We start from the raw sequence: 26,114 nt of genomic DNA, 5'->3' as shown, positions 1-26,114 counted from the left end.
AAAGTGACTGTGTTTTGAAGAATCACTCTTAGATCTCCTAAAGTGTGCACTTTTACCTTTCATCACATGTAGGTAAAAATTTATATTCATTTTCTTAAAGATGCACATAGAAATTCTGCAAAGGTACCCACATGCAGTGCGTGTGTGCCTGTCCCTGGTAAAGCCGGTTTCCCACACTATCTATGATTATCCTTCATTTCTACCAAAGCTTCTCCTTAGAGATTTGAGGAAGGTGCTTTGAGGATGAAGATAGTTTCCAAAACAAAATACAGTATTTCAGATTCTTCCTGTTAGTAAAAAACCAACAGAAGATACGAGTCCAGAACACAGATATAATGATATTGAAAACAGAATCTCCATTTCATGTGTCCTCAGGATCTACTAAAGGCCCAGAAGAATGTTGTAAGTCCCTGAGGAACTGCAGACCACCCCCTGCAGTGAATCCCCGGGACCCATAATCGCTTCTAACCACTTGCCCAGTAAACAGCGCCTTGGTGAGCAAAGCTCAGCTGAATCCGGCAAACCCTTTCTGTGTCAGAATCATCCAGAATGAGGCATGGGGAAAAAACACAGTTTCTAAGAGAGAGAGGCTGTAAGAAAATGAACTGTGGATGCAGGGGTTCAGGAAGGGAGGGAGTTTAGACCTCAAGGAAGAAATTAATCGGTTTGGGATTTTAAATGAGAGCTATTTTGCAAGAATTTATATTCAAGTTGGCGTGTGAGGGAAATAGGGGTCAGAGGAAGACTGAGAGGCAAATAACTAAAAGGGGAATGCTTCCTAGATGGCAGAGAAAGGAAAAATCTTCACACAGATTTGCCGTATTTTCTTTATCTCTTATGCTGTGTAATATATAAATGCATGAATATGTACATAAACGTATATGCACCTCTCTCTCCCCTACTCTCTCTGTGTATATATATGTATATATTTACATATATACACACTGAGAGATAAAGCATGTATATGTGTGTATATGTATCACTGCTTTATCCTTCAGTATATGTGTGTATATATATAATTTTCCCCCCTAGATACATTTGATAGAAAGTTGCAGGAAGCACAGAATCCCTAAATACTTCAGCATGAACCATTTCAGACCATATTCTCCTAGGTAACTGCAGTAGTCTAATGACATTCAAGAAATTTAACAGTGAGACAATATTATCTAATAATACACAGTCCATGCCCAAATTTTCAAAATTGTCCCCCAATTTTTTCTTGAATTGAAGTGTAGTCAGTTACAATGTGTCAGTTTCTGGTGTACAGCACAATGTCCCAGTCATGCGTATGTATACTATGCACATATGTTTGTTTTCATGTTGTTTTTCATTAAAGGTTATTACAAGACACTATTCTCCTGTGCTATACAGAAGAGATTTGTTTTTTTATTTATATTTATATATAGTGGTTAACATTTGCAAATCTCAGACCCCCAAATGTTCTCTATAGCTGTGCATGTGGCTTCCCCAGACCGGGGTTTATTAATGTCTTGTGTTTGATTGTCCTGTCTCTTTAATCTTTATTCTAGGACCACCACCCTGCTTCCATGACATTGGCATTTCTGACGAGTTTATACCAGTAGTCTTGTGTCTTCGGATATTTTTTAACTTTTATCTGTGTTGTGTGCTTTGCTTGCATTAATAGACAGATCTCATTGTTCAGATATAGAGAATCAGAAGCTAGGTGGCCTCAGTTGGAATCACAGGTCTGTTAAATAGCTTTGGGACCTTAGGCAAGTTACTTACCCTCTCTGTGCCATTATCTGTCACATCCAGATAATGCATATAAAATGGGTATAATAGGTACATGAATATTTGGCTACCATTGCTGTTTTTGTTGTTATTATCACAGAATACACTCCAACTCAATTGTACAGCAGGTGGGAGAGTTTTGTATGATTCCTGATGTGCTTCAGTTGCAAATGACTTGAGAGTAATTTATTCTTAATTTAGAAGAATAATTGTATAATAACAACAACAACAACAACAACAACAACAACAATAATAATAATAATAATTGTAGTAACATATACTGACCTCCCAAGATAAAATTATGTGGTCTCTGATTACTGTATCTAAAGGTCCAGAGTGAAGATAACGTCAACATTTTTATCTAATTATGACACTGGCTACTGGTACACAGAAGGTTAACTATGTGGGCTAGGAGGTAAAAATATCTTGCTTTGCCACCCAGCTCGGCTACTCACGAGCTATTTGACTGAGCAGATTACGTATCTCTCTGAGCTGTCACTTCCTCACCTGGTAAATGAGGATAATAAAAACTACCTCAGGGACATGTTTGTAAATCACCACGCCCCTTCCCCCGCACCCAGCAAGCCTTGCCAAAGGCTTGCTATCAATGTATTAGTGTGAAGTCTTCCTGAGAACAGACATTCACTAATTAACTTGCTTTCAATAGATGTTACTAACACTTACTAAAAATTATTGAACATCAGTGATTTTATGATAATCCTAGCCGTACCGTTACCTTAATTTGACTTCATATTAGCTCGATCGTTGTATCTCTGGTATCCGTAAGGGCAGGGACCATTTAGATGGTACATAAATCTGTACCCTAGAGGGTGGAAGTATTTAAAGATTGCATTAACTTGTGGAAGTTGTTGGTTTTTTTTTTTTTTTAAGCACCATTAATTAAAATTTGGTAAGAATTTTGAGGAGAGGCAACACAGCATTGTGGAAAGGACAGGTGCTGTGGAGCGAGATAAGGTAGCACCCCCCCTTTTTAGAATGGGGTTTGGGGAAATCACCCCACATTTTTGCACCCTAATTCCCTCTTTTGCGAGAAAGCATCTAACACAGCGCCTAAAACACAGTGACTGCTCACTAATGCCTTCCCCCTTCCCTCCCTGCTCTTTTTCTTTCTTTTCATCTTCCTTTTTTCCCTTCCTCTCACCCTCCCTTCTTGGGTACATGAGCCAAGGCATGGAAGTGAAGACTAGGTCCAGGGAAATATTTCCAGAGGCTTTTAAGAAAGAGCCCATCCACAGTCCCTGGTGGCCTGGGACGTCCACGTCCTGCACTTGTGTCCTGCGGGTACCCCGACCTTGGGGCGAGGGCTTCCTGTTCACCCACACAAGGGAGCACCTTTTGTTCCTCAGTGAGACAAAGACATGCAGTGTCCACTCCTTTGGTAATGGGAAGACAGTGGCTTAAATACTGCGGTTTTCAACAGAAAACAGGCAGAAGATACCTGGTCAGGGGAGAGACGGCACAGGAAAAGTGCTGATGCTGCCAGCCGCAAACATCCCCCAGAACAGCAGCAAAGGCAGAGCCGCCGTGCTGCTGTCAGGATGTCCTTGATGCCCCTTATCAGATATTCCTAAAACAGCACGTGTATGTGTTTGCAATTTTGGGTACACCGAGAGGTTAAAGTGGCAGTTTTCAAATGTTTGTCTCAGGAACTTTTCATACTCTTAAAATTATTAAGAACTCCAAAGAGCATTTGTTTATGTATACAGATATTTACTATATTAGAAATTAAAACTGGAAAAATACAAAAATTTTTATGTATTAATCCATCTGAAATAACAATAAAAATATATTACATTTTCACATACACAATGTATTTCTATTAAAAAATTTTATTTTCCAAAACAAAACCATTGTGTGAGAAGTGGCATTGCTTTACCTTTTTGTAAGTTTCTTTACCATCTGGCTCAATAAGAAACAGCTAGATTTCCGTACCTGCCTCTGCAGTCAATCTGCTGATACGTGACAGTGTTTGAAGTATGTGAATTACAGCTAGCCTCATATGAGTAGATAGCTGCAAGGGGTATTTTAATATTTTAAATATTTTAATAGGTTCTCTAGATAATTATGGATGTTTTTCTTTGATTCCACACTGAAACTCAACTAGTTCCTTCCAAGTTAGTTGCAATGTGGGATCTGAAACCAATGTGAATCAGTGAGTGAACCTTCCAGAGTCTGTTGCATTAAAATCCACTGTTGTGCATTGCACTTCGAGTAAGTTTTCCACATGCACAATTCTGTAACATCGTGCATCGGTCATTTCAGATATATTGTTTCACAGAGCTATCAAGGTCTTCCAAATGGTGACACACTTCATGAAGCACGTCGGAAAATTACATTCATTAATACCACGAAGTCTCCAAATTATTGGGATGCTGTAAGTCCACAGTCATGATTTTTCTAAATTTCTAACTTTCTCTGGAAATCTCAAATTTTGCCACTGGTGACAGATGCCGTCAGTTGTTTTCCTTGATGTGACGGACACACTGATCTGCTTCTGAGATGTCTCCCAGATGCCTCAGTCTGAGTAGCCAGAGTTTGTCATCCTGTCTTTCAAGTAAAACCAGTGTTCTGAGGGGAGAAAAAGGAAGAGAAGAAAAGAAAAAAAAGGAAAAAAAGGCGGCTGGTTCAGCTTGCAAGTCAGTCACACGGGCCCTTGTCCTCTCACAACCCTGACACTTGGGCTTGAGGAGAAGTGTTTATGTGAACTTCCCATTTCATACACAGTGTAAAAGCCTCGTACTCAAGGTTTGTGACTTCATAAAATTAGTCAGTTTTACTGCTTTATTAAGGATGTTCTCAGGTGAAAATGGCTATTTTGATTTTTTCCCGTGAATGTGTGTCTGGAAAAAATACAAGGAAGCTAACTCAGTGTGGGCCCGTCTAGATTTATACTAACATGTCAGCAATTTTACCGACTATAATTTCATCAGAGCAAATGCTGACATGGTAAAAAAGTAAGTAACTATTATTCTTAACCTAATCAGATGATGAAAATCGTTTTGACCTTGTAGTCCCAGCTCTGAAAGGGGGTCAAGTGTCCCCAGAGGTCCATGAGCTCTCCTTCGTTTGAGAATCACTGTGTTAAGGGCCGATGGGTCAGTTCGGTTTTAATTCTGTGGGCACACTTTCTGCTAGACTCGGGGAGAGAACTAAATTGTCCGAAACCCAGTCCTGGGGAGCTGGGATCTGGTGGAGAAGACAGACGTGTACACCCCTAGGGAAACCATGCCCACACGGGTCCTGGAGGCTGAGGAGGGAGTAACTCCCTTGACGTGGGGAGGCTGGGGAGCCTGCTCAGAGGGCCTGTGTGCTGGGCCCTGGAACCATGTACCAGTGCATGTTCCCAGCAGAGCAGTGGCCCAGACCTGTAAGTGTCTGAACCCCGGGGGATGGCAAGGGCCCGGGCTGGCTGGATAACAGGGTGCCTCAGAGTAGGCAGTCCCGCGAAACCGGAAAGGTAGGTGGGGGCTGGTTGGAGGGGGCTGGTTGGCTTTGGGGGTACATAGCTGTTTTACATCACACAGAGCAGGAACGTCAGCTCAGCCTAGAGCTGTGGTCCCCGGACCAGCACCACCTGGGAACTTGTCAGAAACGCAGGTTCTCAGGCCCCTGCCAAGACCTACTGAATCAGGAACTCTGAGGGTAGCCATGGATGTCCTGAATAAGCTCTCCTTGTTAAGATTCTGACTGCCTGCTAAAGTTTGAGAACCAGGTGCCTAGAAAGTGACTCTTGAAAGAGAAGTCTCACCTGCATCAGAATCCTCTTGGGCTGAGGGTGGGACACCTGCATGTATGTCCCTGGGCCCCAACCAGAGCTACCAAATCAGAACCTCGGAAGCAGAGCCCAGGAATCTGGTTGTCTGCAAGTTTGATTGAATCACACGCATCACTGAACTAGCAGAGACGAGGCTGAAGGAAAACTTCCTTTTACCAAAAATTATATTTTGGTAGAAGGAATTTTGGAGGAAGGAATATAAACACAATTTCACTTAGTTTCCATGGCAAGTCACTGTCTGTTTTTATGCATTTTTACAGGGCATAAGTGAACCGTGGATTCTCTGCAGATTCACCAAATCCATCCATCGTTATTTCCCGAAGCCTCTCTGGACATCACTGATCTTTACAACTTACAGTGTGGATTTGGGAAGTGGAGTGAAGTAGGTGACTGATCGCACAAATAATTGCAAAGCACAATGAGATCTTCTGCCAGAATGAAGGCCACGTTATGATTATCTGAAGGGAAGGGGTGTCTCCTGGTGGTTACTGAGAGAACCTAGACATCTAGTTCTGGTTTTCTCCCGGCTAAGCGCACGTTAAGGGACACCCGCAACTTAATTCTCTCAAGTAGTTGCTCTAGTCAGACGTAGTATTTCCTCAATCTCTCCAGTAAAATTGAGTTAAATATAATGTAGTCGGGTGTTAAGTGGACAGTATTTTGCCAGGCACTTCAAAATTATAGTCTCCCAGAAGGATCTGTGGGAGATGAGGGGAAACACATTGAGGGATTTAGTTTGTGTGTGTGAGCCTAGAAAGTGAGCGCCAGTCTCGGATGTGTGACCAGCAGGTGCTCTGGGAGATTTCCTGTGTAACTTCCGTGGACAGGATGGGTCGGGGTGTGGGTGGGATGGAGGTGTGGCAGCACCAGAAGAAGAGAAGGGTTTAAGGAGGAGATATTTGGATCTTGCAGTTTGTTTTTTTAACTTTTCTTAGTCCAAAGGGAAAAGAAATGCTATTTAATATGCTTTTATACATAAACCTTATAAAGGAAATAAGACCAGAAACGAATACTTATTCTGCAGTGTGTGTCTAGTGTCTTTCCTTTGAAAGTGGCTGGACTTTCATCTTCTACTCAGTTTGCTGTATCTGCTATATTTTCCGGGGACTATCTAAGTAAAAAGATTTTGTAGTTTGATAAATTTAAATTAATTTTATTAATTTTCATTAGAAGGAAAATTTCACGTCACCAGGAAATCTTTTAAAAGTTCCAGCAAGTTGATTTTAATTTGAGGGAAAATGAATTGTGGGCTTAGAGGTAGGGGAAGGGGTTCTCAGACCCCACCTTGAGACACTTCAGTCTGAAGTCTGTGCTTCTTATACACACTCTCTGGTCCCGTTTGCGTTGGAACACTGCTTTCTGAGGTGCTTGACAGAAAGTGAAACTCCACCACTAGGTGCTTTAACTGATTCGTGGATGTTAGGAGCACCTGCAGCACCAGGAGGGGCCCAGGGCAGGGGGTCTGCCCATTAAAGGCATGGACACTGGCCGAAGGGCAGAACTGGGTCAGAAAACATGGCTGTTGGCCTTTCATCTAAAAGACAAGTCTGCCTGTGACAATTTAGAGACACACACCCTTTTAAGAAATCATTTGGGAAGAATCTGCCTGTGCATGAACTGAGGAACACAAGTTCCAGCCCAGTGAGCCTCGGGGGTCTCGTCTGCTGCAGACCTGTCCACGTTGGTGACACTCACCGTGTTTCCCCAGTGGGAAGAAATGCCATTTCTTTTGATAGGCACTTGCAGCCTGGCTGCTGTTCACTGTCCGTCTGGGAGGAGCAGATGAAGTCAGCATGTGCCTGATGTGGTTTTCTTGTCCAAACCTGCAGTGATCAAATATCCCCTTAGTATTTTACATCATTATGAATGCCCTCCATCAAATTCAGCTAAAATGTACAGGGAAACTTCCACATGCAAAGCACTGTGTGTGCTCGACCCACTGGAAGGCTTCCCACTCCGAAGATCTCTGACTCCATCCCTTGGGAATCTTCATTTTAGAGAAGCGGGACAATTATGTAAACAACTCTAACACAAAGTAGGTTCTGATAGGTGCAATAATGGAGGCAGAGAAACATATCTCATGACACATGAACACATGCAGGAAGTTTGCACACTCCCTGACACAAACGTCCACTGAGCGGTTGTACATTTCTAAAGCACGTCTTGTTAGTTCACGTTATTGCATATCTCTAGTACTTTATCACAATTTAACTGAAAGAGAGGGAGGCACATTCTTTTGTGAATACCTGTTTATTAAGGTTAGATTAAAACATAAGCCAGTAGATTTATTATTCAACAATGTTTGCCTAAGGTAATGTGACTACCCTCCCATCAAATCATTTACTTGTGTCTTTTATTCCCTTTAAGAGTTAAGTGATAATCACAAAATGCAGCAGATATTGCTGGGAAGTCTTACAGATTCATCCTGGTTAATCGTTCTGTACTTCGTGGATGCAAGTCATACACAAAATCAAGCGATCTGTCACTGCTTCTCCCCACATAGAAAAACTTTAATTTGGTCACGTCAAGGACAGAAAACTACAAGGGAGAAATTGTTAATGCTCTGAGTGACAAAGTTGACTGAGTAAACCTGGTTCTACTGTTTTTGTTCAGGTTTCTATTTAGTGCTAGAAAGTTCAAAACAGCAAATTTCTCCTTTCTTTCCTGGGGAGATACTCATTAAAATTTTTCTTAGCGTTTAAAGTATATTGACTAACACATAATAAAACATAATTTTTCAACTTTCCTCCTCTCAACAGAGGCACACATTTGGCTGCATATGATGAAATTCAGTTCCTAGGAGCAGCCTAATTTGTTAGAAGACACCGTGGATGCATGGATGGGCTCCAAATTGTATTGAACACGGATTTTCTTCTACTCTTCCTGGTCAACCTGGGAGGACTGGGAGGCTGGCAAGTGGGTGGAAGAATTTTTTTTCCTTCTTTGCTGCAAATAACATCAGTGCAAGGTAAGAAAGGTAGCATCTGTGATGACATTAAGAGATCTCATTAACAGAAAGGAACAGGAAGTTTTCCTTTTGTTGTAGAGACACCCACAGGGATTTTAAATACCTTTTCCCTCCCAAAAGAACAGACATAATGAGGGGAGTTATGATCATTTTAGAAAGAGCATAAAAGTCAAAATTTTATTATCAGCATGTTCTGGCTACCATCAAAGTATCTACGCTTAACTCTGTCAAAGCTGCATAACGTACCACATGTTAACTACAGTTGAGTCAAACCATCTTCATGAATTTCACTTCGCCCTTCTGCCAAATTCGAATATTGATGGACTCTGCTGCTCTCTGGGCTTACCTACTCCCTCCTACAGGTGTGTCATGTTAATTTAAAGAAGGAGCAAAGAGGAGTTATTATGATCTTGGGGGAAATGACAGAAAAAAAGAATTGTAAAGACATGGAGACAAAGGTCCTTGAACTTGGGCAAATTTTGCTTCTTTGCATACCCACTTCACTGCTATTTTGCCAGTGATTATTCATTTACTAAACTTACAGTTTTCCATAAGCTATGAGGGATGGATAAAATGAGTCAAAGAAGGTAGATAAAATATGTAAATAATATAATGTAATACAATATATTCTTTCAATCAAGCACTTATTTACAAACTCCTACTGAATTCCTATTATAAGCTATTTTTCTGTCCTAGGTGCTGGCAATTTAAGATTAAAGACATAGTCCTAACTCTCTGTCACTTTTTAAAATATTAAAAATAGTACAAATAAAGTGCTTTGGAGCTTTAGGAAGGAAAAAACAGAAAAAAATTTTTAAGTCAGACTGCATGCTGATAAGGGAAGTAAAATTATAAATGAGTTAGTGCAAATATTATGTCCAAGCACATTGGACATAAAATGTAACAAAATGTTTATTGAAAATAAAAGCAAAACCAGTCAATTTTATGGGAAAAAATAATTTTGCTTATATTTGTTCTTTGGTAAGAGAGAGAATTATTTTTAAAACTCACCAGCTATAGAGTAACTATGAATAATATTTACCCAAAGTGTCCCAAACTAAATAACAAAGAACATAATAAGGAGAAATGAGAAGGCAACAAAAGTACTCGTAAATCTGAACAAACCTCTGTGAAATGAGACAAAGTATCAAAGTTAATTAATTAATTAAAATTAGAATAAATTTTCATCATAGTTACAAACAGGGGTTTAGTGGTGGGAAAAAAATTGGATTGCCTATAATTAAGCCAAATACATCTCTCTCTCTTTTAAACAAGTAAACCACTGTTAATGATTTAAATGATTAAACCTTCCATAAAGGGTTTGGATATAAAGAAAACCAAGTGATCCACTCAAAGAATTCCTGTGGGAAGAGATTCTAGAAACTCTCTCCCAAGTTCCCCATCACACTGCCCTGTGTGGGAGAGCTAGTTCCACTGGATTTACCAGGATCCTACTTACTTAATACCACAGAAAAATCGAACACCATGCATATCGAGAAGGGAAAAATCCGATGGAAAGAGATCATCGCTTTCTGGCACAAATGTGGTTTAGTTCCTGACCGTCCAGAGATTGACAACAGTCCTACAGGCCTGGTCCTGCCCAGTGACTTGCACACTGTGCCTCTGTAAATCTCTTTTCCTGTCCGCATAGGAAACTCTGAAGTTCAGCAGACCGTGCGGCTCTTGGCCTCTCACTTTCTTGGCAATAGAATTGTTGGCGTCAGCAGTGGGAAAAGCTAATTAAGCCTTTACCCAACTCTCAGGCCAGAATGAAACTACTGTTTGATTACAGCATTGTTACGTGATTTATCACGTCTTTGCACTAGAGGAATATTACAATTGCTGATTTTGTTCTAAATCCAGGGAGGTGGCATGAATGCTCTGTGCCAGCCTCGCCCTGTTCCGCCCGTCGCCTTCTGTGCTATCCTCCAAGCCTCTGAAGCTCCCTTCCTGTCATGGCAGATCTCCCCACGGGAACCTTTCCTCTTTCACAGCTCCCCTCCAGGGGTGCAGGTCCCATTCCGATTCTTTTTTTTTTCTATCTGATTATGTGAAGATCTTTCTCGTAGCTGTGATTGTATGAGATCATCTGCCAGAGTCCAGCAGGTACTCTATAAGCATGGTTCCACATGTAGATATATCTTTGATGTATTTGAGGGAGGAGGTGAGCCCCATGTCCTTCTGTTCTGCCATCTTGATCCGCACCCCTCCAAGTCTCCTGATTTAGGAAACACTCCATCTGCCACCCCCAAGTAGTTGAGAGCATCCCTACATGGTAAGCCCTTAGGGATTACACTTAATTTCTAGAAACAGAAACAAGAAAGAATGTGGCTTAAACACTCTAGAGTTTTTGTTGTTTGTTTTTCCTTCTTTCGACAAGCCTGGAGACAGGCCATGGAGGGTTGGTGTGGTGACTTGCTCTGCCTTCTATAGCTTCCGCCCTCTCTTTTTGGACTTTTTGATTTCCTGTCCCACATTATTCTGCCAAGCTGCCTCTCTGGTTTGTTGCTTTCATGAGATATTTTGCCTTCCCTCCTGTTTGCTTTTGCATTCTGAGATAGAATTAAATTCTTCCTTGAAAGTTTCAGTGTATAGTATCTAGCGGATTAAAACAACGTAAAAAAAATATTAGAAACAAGAGATGGCCTTGGAAACCGCAGTTTCGGATTGCTTAATTCTGGGGTTGTGAAACTCATCTCAAAATAATTCAAGTAAAAAGATGAAGCAGGTACTACAAATGCTCCCTGCAGACATAGGAAAAGGCCTGTATCTGCCAATGTCAGGATGGGATTTGCCTGACTGCAGGGGGAGTTGGGTGCCTGGTGTCTACCCAGTTCTGAGTTCTCATGCTGTAAGGATGTCACACAGTCAGGAGGATATCACACGCAGAAGTATGTGTGTGTGAGATAAGATTTATTTCTACAATTCTTATGAAGTCTCTTAACCTGGTATCCAGCAATAGTTCCTTCAGGACAGACATGAAGCTCTCTCTGTGTTGTCATTGGAATGAATGGTCAGAATTTTATCTCCCTCAGAAGCAACACAGGAGCCTAGGGATGAGGCTCCCTGGCTGGTAACTCCCTCTTTCCTGCTCTCACTGTAAAATCCTCCCTGAACATCTGGTAACTCAGTGAGGCCAACTTTTCCGGGTGCTTTTAGGCTCTACCCTCTTCCATAAAATCTGAGTAGTAGCAGCCAGTGAGCCAGAATGATGCCTCTAGTCTTGTTCCCTCCAAGCATCCTCCATAGGGTTGGCTGCCAGCATGGCCTGATGACCTGGAAATCTGATCTGATCTGATCACTCCCTGATTAGAACCCTTTGTTGACTCTCCTTGCATGGGATACAAAGGCTCTGTGACTTCCCTCTGGCCGCCACAGCATGCACCTCTTGAATATTCTGAAATAGACCCACACAGCTGATTTTTGACAAAGGTGCAAAGACAGACAATTCAACGGAAAAAGAAAAATCTTTTTCAGCAACCTGTACTGGACCAATTGCATATCTGAATGGGATTTGACTTTTACTTAATAATATACACAAAAGGATATTGACTGGTACTTCATACCATACACAAAAATTAACCCAAAATGTATCATAGTCCTAACTATAAATGCTGAAACTATAAAAGTTCTAAGAGAAAGTCTTTGTAATGTTACATAATCTTTGGAAAACAGATCTGTAATTCAAAACCTAAAAGCTTAAATCATAAAGACATTGAAAGACATTGGATAAATTGGACTTTGTCAAAATGGAAAACTTTTACTCTTCTAACGATATCAGGTAGGAAAAGAAAAATATAGGCCATAAACTGAGAGAAAGTATTTGCAGCACATTTCTCAGATAAAGAACTTATATCTAGAATATCTAAATAGACCTGTAGAAAAATGGACAGAAATGTTAAAATGTTTGAACAGACACATTTGTATATCACACAAAAGAAAGTATACAAATAACTGATAATCACATGAAAAATTACTCAACACATTAGTTATCAGTGAGATGCAAAACAAAACCACAATTAGTTATCACAACACAGCTACTAGAATGGCTAAAATTTAGCATACTGACAATACCAATAGTTGGCAAGGAGATAGAGATTCATATGTATGAATCCATACATTCCACTGCTGATGCACATGTCAAATGGTGCAGTCACTTAGGAAAATCACTGTACAGTTTCCCAAACAGTTAAGCATACACCTGCCATATGACTAAATCATTCCACTTCTAAGTAATTTCTCAAGTTAAATGAAAACATGTGCCCACCTAAAAACTTGTACACAAATGTTCACAGCAGCTTTATTTGTAACAGCTTTGGGCTAAGAACAAACAAAATGTCCATAAACAGACGAATGGATAAACAAGTTGTGGTATATACATAAAATGGACTATTGCTCAGTAATAAAAACGAATGTGCTACTGATGTACACAACTATGCAAATTAATCTTGAAATGATCGTGCTGAGCAAAAGAAGCCAGACTCAAAGAAGTACATCCTGGGTGATTCACTTACACAGAATTCAAGAAAATGTACCTCTACTGACAAATGGCTGCATGGGGCTGTGGGTTGTGGTGGGGTGTACTGGAAATGGGGTAATGGGAATGCTTTGTATCTTGATTTCAGAGGTGGCTTTGTAGGTTTATACATCTATCAAAATTAAGTGGGTGCAGTTTGTTGTATACAAATTATACCTTAAAATTGATTTGAAAATCTCTGTGGGTGAGATATGTTTTTTCAGTGTTTTTCTATTTGGGTACCTTAAGTTTTAGTATTCAGGATTTATACTGGCATCTGAATATAACTGGAAATGCAAATCCATTATAATTTCCTGAAATAGTAGAGCTGGTACAATTTTGAAAAGGGAGGAGATATGCCTCTAAAAAGAGTAGGACAATTTCCTGGAGAGGATTGATGGTAAAAGCCTAGAGTTAGGGATCAAGTTCACATACTCAGACCTAATCTATGTTTATTTTATGAATAAAACCTGGGGTCTTCCATAATTATAACAGACTTACATATTTGAACAATTATAAGCACAAGCAAAATATTTAATTTGTTGAGCTTTAATGGGCATGAAACACGACATAAACTAAGGATTTACGTGTAAAATACCTATTTTCAGAGGTGCGTTTTAAGATTCTGAAAGGAAGTTCAAGATGCCATTGATGTTCCCTTTCATTATGTGGTTATTATTCTGCTCACCCATTTCTGTATTACCACCTGCCAGCATCTCATACTGATCTACCAGCCACGATCTCATATTGATTCTTTGTGTGCCTGTCTATACTAAACGCTCTGTAGATGTGATTCTCCCTCATGGCAATCTTCTGTGGTTTTGTTTATCACATCCTAATTGCAGGCTATTGCGAGATGGCTACATTCTTTGTTTAAATGCCAGCCGATTATTCACATGAAAGGAAGTCAATGAAATGCTTGTGGAGTCAGTCACACAAACTCCTACTTCGTACAAGGACCTAGCTGCTTCTGAAAAGCAGATTTTGCATTTTAAATGTCCTCCATATGAATACATTTTAGCCCATTCAACAACTTGATTCAACCAATGTTGACTGATTTCCTTCCTGTACAAGGTACCCTGCTGGGCACTTTGGAGGATGCAAAGGTGAACCAGACTCGTTCCCAGTCCTCTGAGAGCTCTCGGTTGGCTTCCCATTGTCTTACTGATTAATTAAAAGGCAGATTTATCTGTCATTGGTGGTACATCTTGTCTAAGCCATCGCTCCTTATTAGCTTATTAGTTCAGCTTAATGATTTCACTTAGTGAAAGTCAAATGAACATGCTAATACCATGAGGTCAGCTGCAGCAAGGAGGGGTATTTTTGGATGAAATGGCTAATGATGTGTGGAGAATACACCCAGAACTACCCTGGGGTGGAGGTGGGGAGCACATCTAATCCCTGCCAGTGTCGACACCGGCTGGCTGGTAGGGGTCATGGACCAAAAGCAGGGGTATTTAACCGCAAAAGAGAGACAAAGGGCATATTTTTGAACAAGTGGATTTTTTTTTTTTTTTGCCCCTCAAATCACACTGCCACAAATCTGTTCAATCAAAACAAATCTTCATTAAAATCTATGGAGAATATCGCCCCCTGATCTCCAGGGTAAGTCTGAGAAGCTGGCAAGGCAGACAAAGAGTTTACTCTAGAGACTGTAGAAGTCAATGACCACACTTACTTGAGAACACATACAACATAGGATGCAGAACAGATCTTCATAGATCTAGTCATTGGTTCTTGCATGGCTTTGTGATGGAAGCCAGAGAAGGGGAGGAAATGATGAAGGTAGAAGAGATGTCATAGGTACAACAATGAGAGAGAGCATGACTTTGGTGTTTTTTTTCTAAACAGGGCCACTTCTCATCTGGCAAACTTATTGTTAAGGAACAATAAAAAGAGGTGAGAAGTGAAAAGGTGAGGAGAAAAGAGAGAAGCAGCGAACGATGGAAACAGTGGGAAATGACATCCTATCAGTGTGTGGGTATGGAGGAAGAGGGTGGGCTTTGAATCACCTGTAATTATACCTGCCTGCTCCCGTGTGCTGTGGTTTTAATCTCACTTGATAATAAGACACCCTAGCAGTAAGCCATCTGGAGACAACAGAAGGGCAGGAAGGGGTTACCTAAAGAAATAAGAGAATCTGCTGAACCTCATCTTATAAAACCTAGAGGCAAGTTTTGTGCAAGTTTTGTTCTAGAAACCAAACAATTGCCTACAAAACTTCCTGCTGGCTTCTCTCCTAGGGCAAACAGCTTGAGCTTTCACAGTCACTGGATTTCCTAGGTAACAGAAGTGTAAACTTAAGAAAAGGCAGAGCCAGGATAGGGATTGACAATGAGCTGAGCCAATGAGGCTGTAAGTTTGCAGCAGTGATTTCAAGCCATCCAATTAGCAGGCAGAGGGCAGACCAGGAGGTGTGAGGACAAAAGGTGAGAGGGAGGAGGCGAAGGGGGATGGGGGGGGCAGATTTCCCAGGTGAAGAGAGAGCGTCCATAGTTTCAGTTCAAAGCAACTGGTGGCAACAGGTTAGCCTTTAAGGTAAATCAAAGTTTTTATCTATTATGTTGATTTGATCATTTTTCTTCCATTTTAGCTTAGAAAGGAAGACAGTAGATGTTCTTTTCTAAGAAAAAAAAACCAAAAAAATTGATGAGAGTTCTTGGCTGTCTGTCTAGGGAGGAAATAGCTTGCTTTTGGGAGAGGCTTTTGTCATCTTTGTGAAGAGGTGCTTAGGTGAAAATGGACAAAAATAAATTTTATTCAGGAAAAGAGAAGGAGGTAGCCATCATTGAGCAGTCACTATGTACTGGGTACTTGCATGTGCAGTGTTTGGATGAACGGCTGTAACTAGCCTGTAAGACCACTGATAAAACTGAGCTTCAAGAAGGGTAAATATCTCCAAGTTATAATACAATGGAAAGGTTGAGTCTGGGTTCAGAACTTGGTTTGTCTGACATTCAAAGTTGCGCTATTTCTGTGGTACCCTGCAGACCACTTAGAAGCAGATAAGTCAGAATTCTTATTAAAATAGACTTGACACAGCTTGTTAAAATTATATCAGAGAGTCGATTGGATTAATCATGAAGTTGAAAACGACCTTAATAAACGGCAATGCCATTCACCCAGGTGTCCACCCCCCTTACCTTCAGTCTGGGGCATAGTTTAACCATACTAAGTAGATGGAATTCTTTCTTATTTTTTTTTTTTAACATTTTTAGTTGATTTATAATCATTTTACAATGTTGTGTCAAATTCCAGTGTAGAGCACAATTTTTCAATTATACATGAACAAATATATATTCATTGTCACATTTTTTTCTCTGTGAGCTACCATAAGATCTTGTGTATATTTCCCTGTGTTATGCAGTATAATCTTGTTTATCTATTCTACAATTTTGAAATCCTGTCTATCCCTTTCCACCCTCCATCACCTTGGCAACCACAAGTTTGTATTCTATGTCTATGAGTCTATTTCTGTTTTGTATTTATGCTTTGTTTTTTGTTTTTGTTTTTTAGATTCAACATATGAGCGATCTCATATGGTATTTTTCTTTCTCTTTCTGGCTTACTTCGCTTAGAATGACATTCTCCAGGAGCATCCATGTTGCTGCAAATGGCATTATGTTGTCGGTTTTTATGGCTGAGTAGTATTCCATTGTATAAATACACCACATCTTCTTTAACCAGTCATCTGTTGATGGACATTTAGGCTGTTTCCATGTCTTAGTTATTGTAAATAGTGCCGCTATGAATATTGGGGTGCAGGTGTCATCCTGAAGTAGGGTTTCTTCTAGATATATGCCCAAGAGCGGGATTACTGTGTCATATGGTAAGTTTATTCCTAGTCTTTTGAGGAATCTCCACACTGTTTTCCATAGTGGCTGCACCAAACTGCATTCCCACCAGCAGTGTAGGAGGGTTCCCTTTTCTCCACAGCCTCTCCAGCATTTGTCATTTGTGGAATTTTGAATTATGGCCATTCTGACTGGTGTGAGGTGATACCTCATTGTAGTTTTGATTTGCATTTCTCTGATAATTAGTGATATTGAGCATTTTTTCTTTCTTATTTTTAAAGCTCTTATTTTTTCCTCAAAGTCTTAAAACTGCAGAAATCATTTTATTTTGTAATTGTGCATTTGAAATAGTGAGCTTTAATCCATGGACATTCATTTGTATTTATATTCAAATAACAATGCTCTAATAACAATAGTGATTATTAATTCCAATAGCAGTCTGGTAGCATCTATTAAGTTCTGATGATATGATGAGACAGGAGACACAAAGGATATAGCCCTTGCCTTTAAGGACCATATAGTCTAGCAGAGAGGCAGTCCTGAAAGCAAAGAGTGACATCATAGTGCCATGCAGATGCTATGTGGGCTTTGCACAGATTATACAAAGGAAGATGTAAGCTGCTTTACTCTGGAGAGAGTGGCTACACCACTCCACCAAAGGGATTCTTTAAGGAAGAGAAGGACTTCTCCAGACCAGTAAGGGAGGGGCTGTGTGGACAAAGGCAGAGATACAGAACACCAGGATGTGTTTGGAAAATGTAATAAGGTGTAGATGCAGAATAGACCTGAAGGCGTAAAGAATTAGTAGAAACAAGATTAGAGAGATAGACAGAGCCAACATATACATCAAATGCTAAGGCGTTTGCTTTTTACCTATACACAATGGGGAGCCACGAAGGGGTCTTAGAGTAGAATATGAAGTTCAGATTTCCATTTTATCCAGATTGCTCTCCTAGTCATCTAGAGGATAGATTGGAGGGGTGAGACTGGTGGCAGGGACCACCTAAAGAGTTCCTCCAGTAATGGAAATTGGAGATGACCACCCTGACTAAAGCGGTATCCATGGCAATGGAGACAAGGGAGGGAACAGAGATTCAGAAGGTGTCAAGGTGGCAAAATTTTACAGCAGTTGGCTGCTAATTCAATGTGGAGAATGAAAAGGAGTCTAAGATAATGTTCAGTTAATGGGAAAATGGTCTTCCCATTTCCTGGGACAAGGGATAAGGAGGAGAAGATAATGAATATGGATCTGGAAGATTAAACTTGAAGTGTTTGGAGGGCATTAAAGTGTACATGTTTTGTGGGAAATTTGAAATCTTGCTCCAAAGCTCAGGAGACTGAATGAGTTGGAATAAAGATTTGGGAAGCAGGATTATGCCAGTGGACATGGCTGAGATGGCTAAGGGGATGCTATGAGAGTGAGAAGAGGAGAAATAACTGAATCCTGAGAAACAGTGATGTTTACAAAAGCAGGCAGAAGGCAAGGGAGAGACCAAATAGGTCAGTCCTGAGAGGAAGAGAGATAAGAAATTAGATTCCTAGACACTGAAAGAAAAGAGTTTCAAGAAGGAGGAATGATCAATAGAGTCAGATGTTGGGTGGAATGAAATAGGGACTAAGAGTGACTGTTGAAGTTGGCAATCAGGTTAGCAATGACTTCTTGAGTGTATGTCCTTTGGAGGGACAGAGTGGAGACCAGACTGCACTGGACTGAAGTACGAATAGGGCAGGAGAAAAACTAGAGACTTTTTCAAGCAGCTTGGTTTTGAAGGGTAATAGCTAAGGAGTCTAGGATTGAGGGATCACTGCAGATTCATGGACTAAGGGGAGGAGTTGGTGGAGAGAGAAAAGGGTGTAACTGATGGCTGAGGGTCCCAGAGAGGCTGGGATCTATGTTGTAGGTGGATAGATTATCCTTAGATGGGAGGAAATTCAGCACCACCCCCGCTTGGTGGGGGAGGACAAAGTCAGGATAGTCTCAGAGATAAACAGCTTTACAGACTTGGAGGAGGGTGGGGTCAATGAGTTCGTATCTGGCGGCTCCATTTTTACTATGAATTTAAGACAAGGTGTGGAGGAGAGTGTCAAAGGTTTGAATTAGCCTCTGAAAAGACTGGAAGGAGAATCTAACCAGTGTCATATAAGAGTATAGTTGCGTGTTTCTGAAGGCACTTGTCCACCCTGGCATGTGGATTTGTTCAGTTACACTTTACAGCCTGCCTTTAAGGAGAGGACACTGAGACAAATTGAGCCAAGTTAGGCGTTCATAAAGGAGTGTGGGAGATTGACAAGTGAGGGCTGAGAAAGAAGGCGCTGGGGAGGAGAGGTCAGTATTTGTATTAAGGTGTCTAGAATGGAGAGGGAAGGAAATGGATCCTGAAAGGAAAATGAGGTAGATAATTATTCACCTGGGGTGAAACTGCAGGGTCAAGAGTCTAGAGGTCTCATAAGCTCACAAACATCTGTGGTTGGAGGAATGAAACTAAATGGTGGAAGAGAGTGGATGTTGAATTTTGAACTCTGAGATGAGACTAGCTTTGACTGGTGACAGAATGTAAGAGCAAGTCTTGGAAAGCCATGTGAAAAGAGTGAGCAGATGCAGTTGGTAGAAATCCAGGAGCTCCAGGAACCTCATGATTGTGTGTTGAATGGGTTTTCCTGATAAGCTTCAAGGTTCCTCAGATTTATGGGAGCACTTGGGATGGAGAGGGAGTCTCTGAGGCAGGACCCAGAGTCTCAGTGATTTAGGAAATGACAGAGGGAAAGATTTATGTAGGGAGTATGTTCAGCTGGGCTGTGCTTCAATGATGAATGTGAGAAGGGGTCATGATGTGGAGCTGGCAGGTGCATCTTAGAGGCTGTGAGATTTCATAGTACTTAGCGTTGGGAGTAAGAAGTATCTTCATCTGAGAAGGCTGGTGGGCTAGAGTTCCTTATAACAGTTCAGGTAGCTGCTGGATAAAGACATTGTACCAGTCAACCTCTCATCAGGAGATGGATGGCACCGTCAAAAGTAGTAACAGAAAGAAGCTTACTGAAGGACAATTCACAAAGCTGTGGACGGGGCTAAGGGATTCAGATGAGGGATGATGAAATACCCCGAGGCTGCCACAGTGATGAGGGGAAGCTGTCCTTGGACTTGAAAGGGCAAGAGGAGGAACAGTTATCTGATCTCAGCAAGAGTGTTGCTGTTAGGGAGGGCGCCTTTGGTGGAAGGGTGCAGTTACTGGCAACTGAGGCTTGGCAGAGAGGAAATCAGGGACAAAAAGACTCCAACCTTCCTGCTCCTGCCCTCTGATCTCCTGCTGGTGCCTCCCATTGGTGAATCCAGCTGGAAGTCTGAAAGCAAAAAAATCTGGTTAATACAGTTCATAGAGGTCAACCTCCTGTAGCACAGATGTGGATGGAGAATGGATCAGGGGAAGGGTCTGGGCAAATATTGAGCAGAGTCGTGAAGATAATCCAAAAATTCAGAGACTGATGAGAATGAGGAGATTTATAATGGAATAAGGAATTGTGGAAAGGCTGGGTGTCTCTGCAAGGGAAGAGCTCTAGGTCTTGGGACCTTGCCTGGTACTTTGTGAAGGTGATGGCTGCATAGGTGCAAGAAGTAGGGGTGTTTAGTTTGCTTCAACTGTTGCTTTCATCTCTTTAATTTGTTAATTTAATAGACGTTACTCTAGTGAATCGTCCTTGTAAAATTTTGCTCTTTATTCTGATCTCAGATGGTTTTGTACAAAAAACCCCACCCCCCTACAGGGTTCATAGGAGCAGTTTTCTATATTTCAGAAACAAGCTGGCATTTGGGAGATGGTAGCATTACAGGATGGTTACTGTGTTAGAGAAAGGGCCACACGCTACCTTCTCTTGACAGCCCAGCATCCATGTCCATGAACATTTCCGCCAATTCATGATACTCTTTGGAGTGGAATCTTTTGCACATCCCTGGCCATAATTCCATTGCTCCCCAGTATCTTGCTTTCCTTCCAGTCTGAGAACAATTTTGTTTTTCCTATCATATCACCTCATAGCCTGAAGTCAAATAGAATTAAAAAATTTTCAAATACTGCAAAAACTGGAAAATGTCACTTGAGTGAGCAGCACAGTCCTTGGCTGAGGGGTGGATTAAAGATGCTATTACTTTCTTTGGAAGCTCTGCTTTGTGTGTGTCACCTCTGTTGGTGGCCTTGACCTCCACAGGAGCTCTTCCCAGAGAGGAAAGTCACGGGTGGAAGCTCTCCAGTAACTTACGATGTTAGTTGTTCTTAGTGTTCTTTGGCCTCAATATCGCTAATAAGATTATCTTAGTTTTTATGTATGAATGACATGTGGTGATGACAGTGGTTCCTCGTTTAAATAAATGAATATTTTCTGAAATGTTGTGGGTAATTTACAAAAGCCCCCTGGGGAGTGGCTGGCACAGGAAGACCCCATTCAGAACCTTGGTTCTGCTACTTACCCCTGAACTGGGACAAGCCCTCAATTTATTTGTACCTCAGTTTCCTTATTTTGTGAAGTAGGAATAGTTATTTCCAGTGTATGTAAAAGCACTTCTTAAACTAGCAGAGTTATTGTCAAAACTTATGTTGCACCAGACATACTTTCTATTCTAAACAAACTATAAATGAATAATTTATATAACACAGGCTACCCCTTTAGCAGAGAGCCTGAAAGAGCCAGTGCTCAGTAAGTGTCACCTCTTGCTACTAATGTTACCTCTGTGTGGTCCCAGAGGGGCCATGCGGTTTTGAAGTTGAAGCTTCATGGCCAGGAGGCCTCTGTGGTAACTATTCAACTTGTCTGTTGTGGGGTGAAAACAGCCACAGGAAACATGTAAGCAAACACGTGTGATAGTTTTCCAATAAAGCTTCATTTACAAAACTAGGTGGAGGGGCAAATTCAGCTTATGGGCTGTGGTTTGACGTCCCCAGGTCTAGATCATTTTAGGTTATGTTTGCCTAAACCCAGGACATCCTTGATAACTGCTTGTGTTAAGATAAATCTTATTTGCTTTGGAAGAACAGAGGTTGAGGGCTGAGAAATCATTAATCTGCTAACTTCTGCTCCTGGGGTGCAGTTCAGTCTCCTCCACCGGGGCCGTCTGGTTGGTCAGTATGTCTGAAAAAAGCCTCAGGCTCTGCATAGTGTTACAGGGTAAGCTGATCTGGAAATGGTTACACTCTTACTTTCTGGAAGGACTGTTTCTTCTGCCGACTGTGGCAGAAGCTGCCAGTGGCCTCCTCTTAAGCCAGTCTCGTCCTCTTCTTTATAAACAGGACCGACCAGGAGATGGCAAAGTCCCCAACCTAAAATTAGGTTTCCCAGCTGTCTGAGTCCATTTGGGCTGCTATATATATATAAAAAATATCACAGACGAGGTAGCTTATAAGCAACAGATATTTATTTCTCACAGTTTTGAAGGCTGGAAAGTCCAAGATCAAGCCACCAGCATGGTTGGATAAAGGCTCTCTTCCTGGTACATGGATGGCTTCTTGTGTCCTCATGTGGTGGAAAGAGTGAAGGATCTCTCTGGAGCCTCTTTTTATAAGGCACTAATCCCATTTATGAGGGGATTAAGGACCTCCCAAAGTCCCCAATTCCTAATACTATCATCTTTGGGAGTTAGGATTTCATCACATGAATTTGGAGGGGCACAAATATTCAGACCATAGAACCAGCCTCTTTTGCAGGAGTGCCCAATGAGATTGAAGAAAAAAAAGTTGGGTGGAGTCTTCTGGGATCTATTTTACAAAAGGCTGACTTTTCTGGGAAGTGCATTCTTCTTGCCCTCACCCCTTTCTCTTTTCTGCTGCCTGGAGTGTGGATGCAATGACTGGAGCGGCTCTGGTTATTTTGTAACTTTAGGCAACTTTGAGGAAAAAAGAAACATAGTAAGGTAGAAAGACAGTAGTTTCTTAGGACCTTGATAACTACCTGAACTGCCTCCAGACTTCTTTTACATGAGAGGAAAGTAAACCTCTGTCATTTTCAGAGACAATTAACCTGTTTCTGTTATGAGTAGCTGGACAACACGTTCCTATCTGATGTCAGCATTCTGACTTTGGGTTTCTAATCATTAGAACTTTCTGGTTTTCTAAAAGTATTAATTAAGAACACAAAGGTTGCAAATAATTAGCTGGGTTCCTAAGTGACTATCAAATAAATTTTAAATAGATGAATGATCCCCAGAGGAGCATTTTAAATGACTGCAAAATAATTACTAAGTAGGTGATTTTGGTGACTAATGTTGCAAAAGGGCAAATGGTAATCAGAGCTGTGGCTTCAGCCCTGTATAAAAGCAGAGGAAGTTGTACACTGAGGGTTTGTCTTTGCAGTTTGTTTTAAATCACTGAGGCCCAGGCCTCATGCCACCTGAAAAATGGGAAATTTGAAAGTTACCTGGTTGTTTTTAAGAGTGTAATCATTGAAACCAGGGAGTTTGGAAGAAACGATTTATTTCTCTTTTCTTTCTTCCTTTCCGCAACTCCCCCCCCCCTGTTTTATTTTATTTTATTTTTTTTGCATTTTGTGCACAGACCCAGCTCAAGCTTTGCTCACTTTTACCTTTGTGTAGTTTAGATATTTTCTTACACCGCTTCTTTAAGATCTGGCAGATTGCCTAAACAGAATAGATTGCAAGTAATCTCCTGGTAAAAACCCCAGAGACTCAGGGCAGAGCAGAAGGGGAGAGCGGGATAAAGAAGGAGACAGCAAGGAGAGTGCTGTTAAACAGCTCCTGCCTCCAGAGGAGCTCCCCAGGGGACCCTTGTTATGACAAGGACCCCTTAGCTCTGGGGCCTCTGAGTTTATTAAACATGGGCTTGCGTCACATTGGGTTGGTTACATGGGTTCTTGAACATCATGCTAAGCAGTTTTTCTCACTCTCTTTCATAGCCAAAAATGCTGCAGAAGCTGCTAAATGCTGATGAAATCCTCCTGAGATAAGCATTTTACTTTCTCTTTTCTCCCATTTCTCAGCAAAGCTGAGTTCCCCCCGACTGGATTGATAGGTACTTTAGCCAGCTCAATGTTGATATCTAGGGTCAACCCAAACACTACTGGAATAAGCTTGGTCAGCTGTATCAGATAGAATAATTCTGGCTGCAAGTGACAAAGGACTGGACCATCAATGGATTAAGCAAATAGGGGCTTATATTTCTCACATGACAGGAGTGTGGAGTCAGGCAGCTGCTTACATTGGCTCAGCAGCTCGGACTTTAAGTGCTTTAAGTTGATATCCCTGTGAACCCTTGGCCCTTTCCTCATGACTGCAGAAAGGCTGCCACGGCTCTGGACTTTGCATTTTTGTTCAAGGCAAGAGGAGGTAAAAGAGATGGGAGAGCTCTTCCAGAATCCTTAGCACTTTCAGTTGAGTTTCTGGCCAGAACTCATTCATATGACCACCCAACTGAAAGCGAAATGTAGCAGAGAAAGGAGATTGGAATCAACCCACTGGCAATGTCTAGAAAATCAGCTATAATTCAAATTCAACAAAGTTAAAACTACCCCAGGGAATGTGAACTCCTGGGAGGGGCTTTTGCTATCTCATTCATTGCTGTTTTGTGATCCACATAAGTGTTCAATAAATATATGTTGAATTCAAGATCAGGACCAGGGTGAGATGAGGTAGGTGCCTGGGGTAAAATATTTAAGGAGGCACTCACCCTCAGGCGTGGGCAAGTGTGGCGTTTACATTTGTACAATCCTGACACATTAGGGCTTCTTTTAACCTTGTGCCCTAGGCATGTATCCTACCTAGCCCTAATCTCAACCCTGGTCGAATGAATAAGATGAAATTTCAAGAAAATGTATGAAATAAACACTTTATAACAATGATGTTTATGAAATATTATTCTTAATTGTGCCATATCATGAACATCAAAACAAGGAATTAATTCACATTCCAAAGATCAGTGGAAAGAATGAGAGACTACGAGTCAGCAGAGGTGGGCTGTAGGGCTGCCTGCATGTTGACGACAGCTGATACATGGATTTCAAACATCTTAAGAAAATGCATTTGTGTGCGGAGGAAATTTGGTAAGATGCCAGGCTTTAATGACTCCTTATTTCCACAGTATACTTGTGTCATTAAAAGATAGAGTAAATAACGTCATACTTTAAATCTTACGTGGAAGTTGGCAAGACAAACAAAACCCAGATGTTTCATATATTCATACATTGCAGAAATAATTTTAAATATAGTTTGTGGGGAAAAACACACCTCGTAAATCACTTTATTAAAACAAACAAAGCAAACAAACAAAAAAACCACTACAGCTTCAAAAGGGACTAAGGGAAATTGTTCATCTTGACCAGAAGGAGTTTACACTGAGCCTTAAAGTTTTGAATACCCAAGCAAGGACCCTGAGGTGACAGGCCGAGGGTCAGGTTTAGGACCTGTGAGTGGCTTGCTGTGCCCTGCTGTCCCCGCCCTCCTCTGCTGTGAAATTCCCCCAGCACTCCAAGGAATCTCTTCCCGGAAGCTTTGCCTTTCTTTCATCTCGTTTCATGCGCCTTCTCTGAATTCCCAAAGCAATGGATCAGTGACTTGTTGTAGCTGTGGAACAGAGTGACTTAGACAGAAGTGGAGGTCAGCCATGACTCTGCCACTGCCTTGCGGCACATTCTGAGGCAAGTTAACCGGGTTCTCTGGGTCTCTGCTGGCTTCTATTCAACGGGACTCACCACGAGAGCCTTGAGCAGGGGCTTGGCCCCGGCCTGGCTCTAATGTCATCACTACCACCTCCCTTCGTGCCTGTGTCTTACCCGTGTTGTTACAGTCTTCTCTCTAGCCTTTCCCCACAAGGTCTTACTCCTGCCCTGCGAGGGTGACTTGGTCTCTCTGATAGCTGAGATTCTCAAACTTAGGTTCACATGAAGACTACCTGAAAGTGTGAAAATGCAAATCCTCAGCACCCATACTTGGGGATGCTAATTTGCTGTGTATGGGGTGGAGGCATCTTTATTTTCCAACGGCACCCCTGCTGGTCCCAGGTCCTTCTGTGCAGCAGGACTTCTCCACCTGAGCATGGCTGGCATTTTGGACTGCAGAATTCTCCATTGTCAAGGGCTCTCCTCACATGCTTAGCAGCATCTCTGGCCTCTACCCGCTAGATTCCAGTAGCATCCCTCACCCCTGTTGTGACAACCAAAAAAACATTTCCAGACATTATCAAAGTTCCCCCGGGGGCAAGATCACACCCATTTGGAACCACAGCTCAATAATATTACCTGAAGAATTAGCAGTCGCTCACACAGCTGCAGGTGCTAAAGGTCTGTTGAGATGAA

At 41.5% G+C, this 26,114-nt stretch overlaps 1 protein-coding gene and 1 long non-coding RNA gene across 4 annotated transcripts in view; one reads left to right on the top strand and one right to left on the bottom strand.

Annotated features, from left to right (window-relative positions):
* Positions 1 to 3,609: 3,609 nt before the first annotated feature.
* Positions 3,610 to 10,158, bottom strand: LOC116659742. Its single transcript, XR_004315077.1, has 3 exons — positions 9,976 to 10,158; positions 7,244 to 7,371; positions 3,610 to 4,341 (listed from the first exon to the last, which is right to left on the bottom strand). It is a non-coding gene; the product is annotated as an uncharacterized LOC116659742 (long non-coding RNA).
* A 5,329-nt stretch (positions 10,159 to 15,487) lies between these two features.
* The window catches only part of CAPSL (calcyphosine like), a 31,809-nt gene continuing 21,182 nt past the window's right edge, over positions 15,488 to 26,114 (top strand). For 2 of the 3 annotated variants that reach the window (XM_014567511.2, XM_006194513.2), the window contains exon 1: positions 15,488 to 15,570. The gene's annotated coding sequence lies outside the window, so the exon portion shown is untranslated. Of the gene's footprint in view, positions 15,571 to 21,961; positions 21,981 to 26,114 lie in introns of those variants that run through there. The other variant, XM_032470943.1, reaches the window with a different exon arrangement.

The sequence above is a fragment of the Camelus ferus genome, chromosome 3 (assembly GCF_009834535.1).
Source record: "Camelus ferus isolate YT-003-E chromosome 3, BCGSAC_Cfer_1.0, whole genome shotgun sequence".
NCBI classification, from domain to species: Eukaryota; Metazoa; Chordata; class Mammalia; order Artiodactyla; family Camelidae; genus Camelus; species Camelus ferus.
Note: the sequence above shows the minus strand (reverse complement) of the source record. Positions and strands in the feature narration are given on the sequence as shown.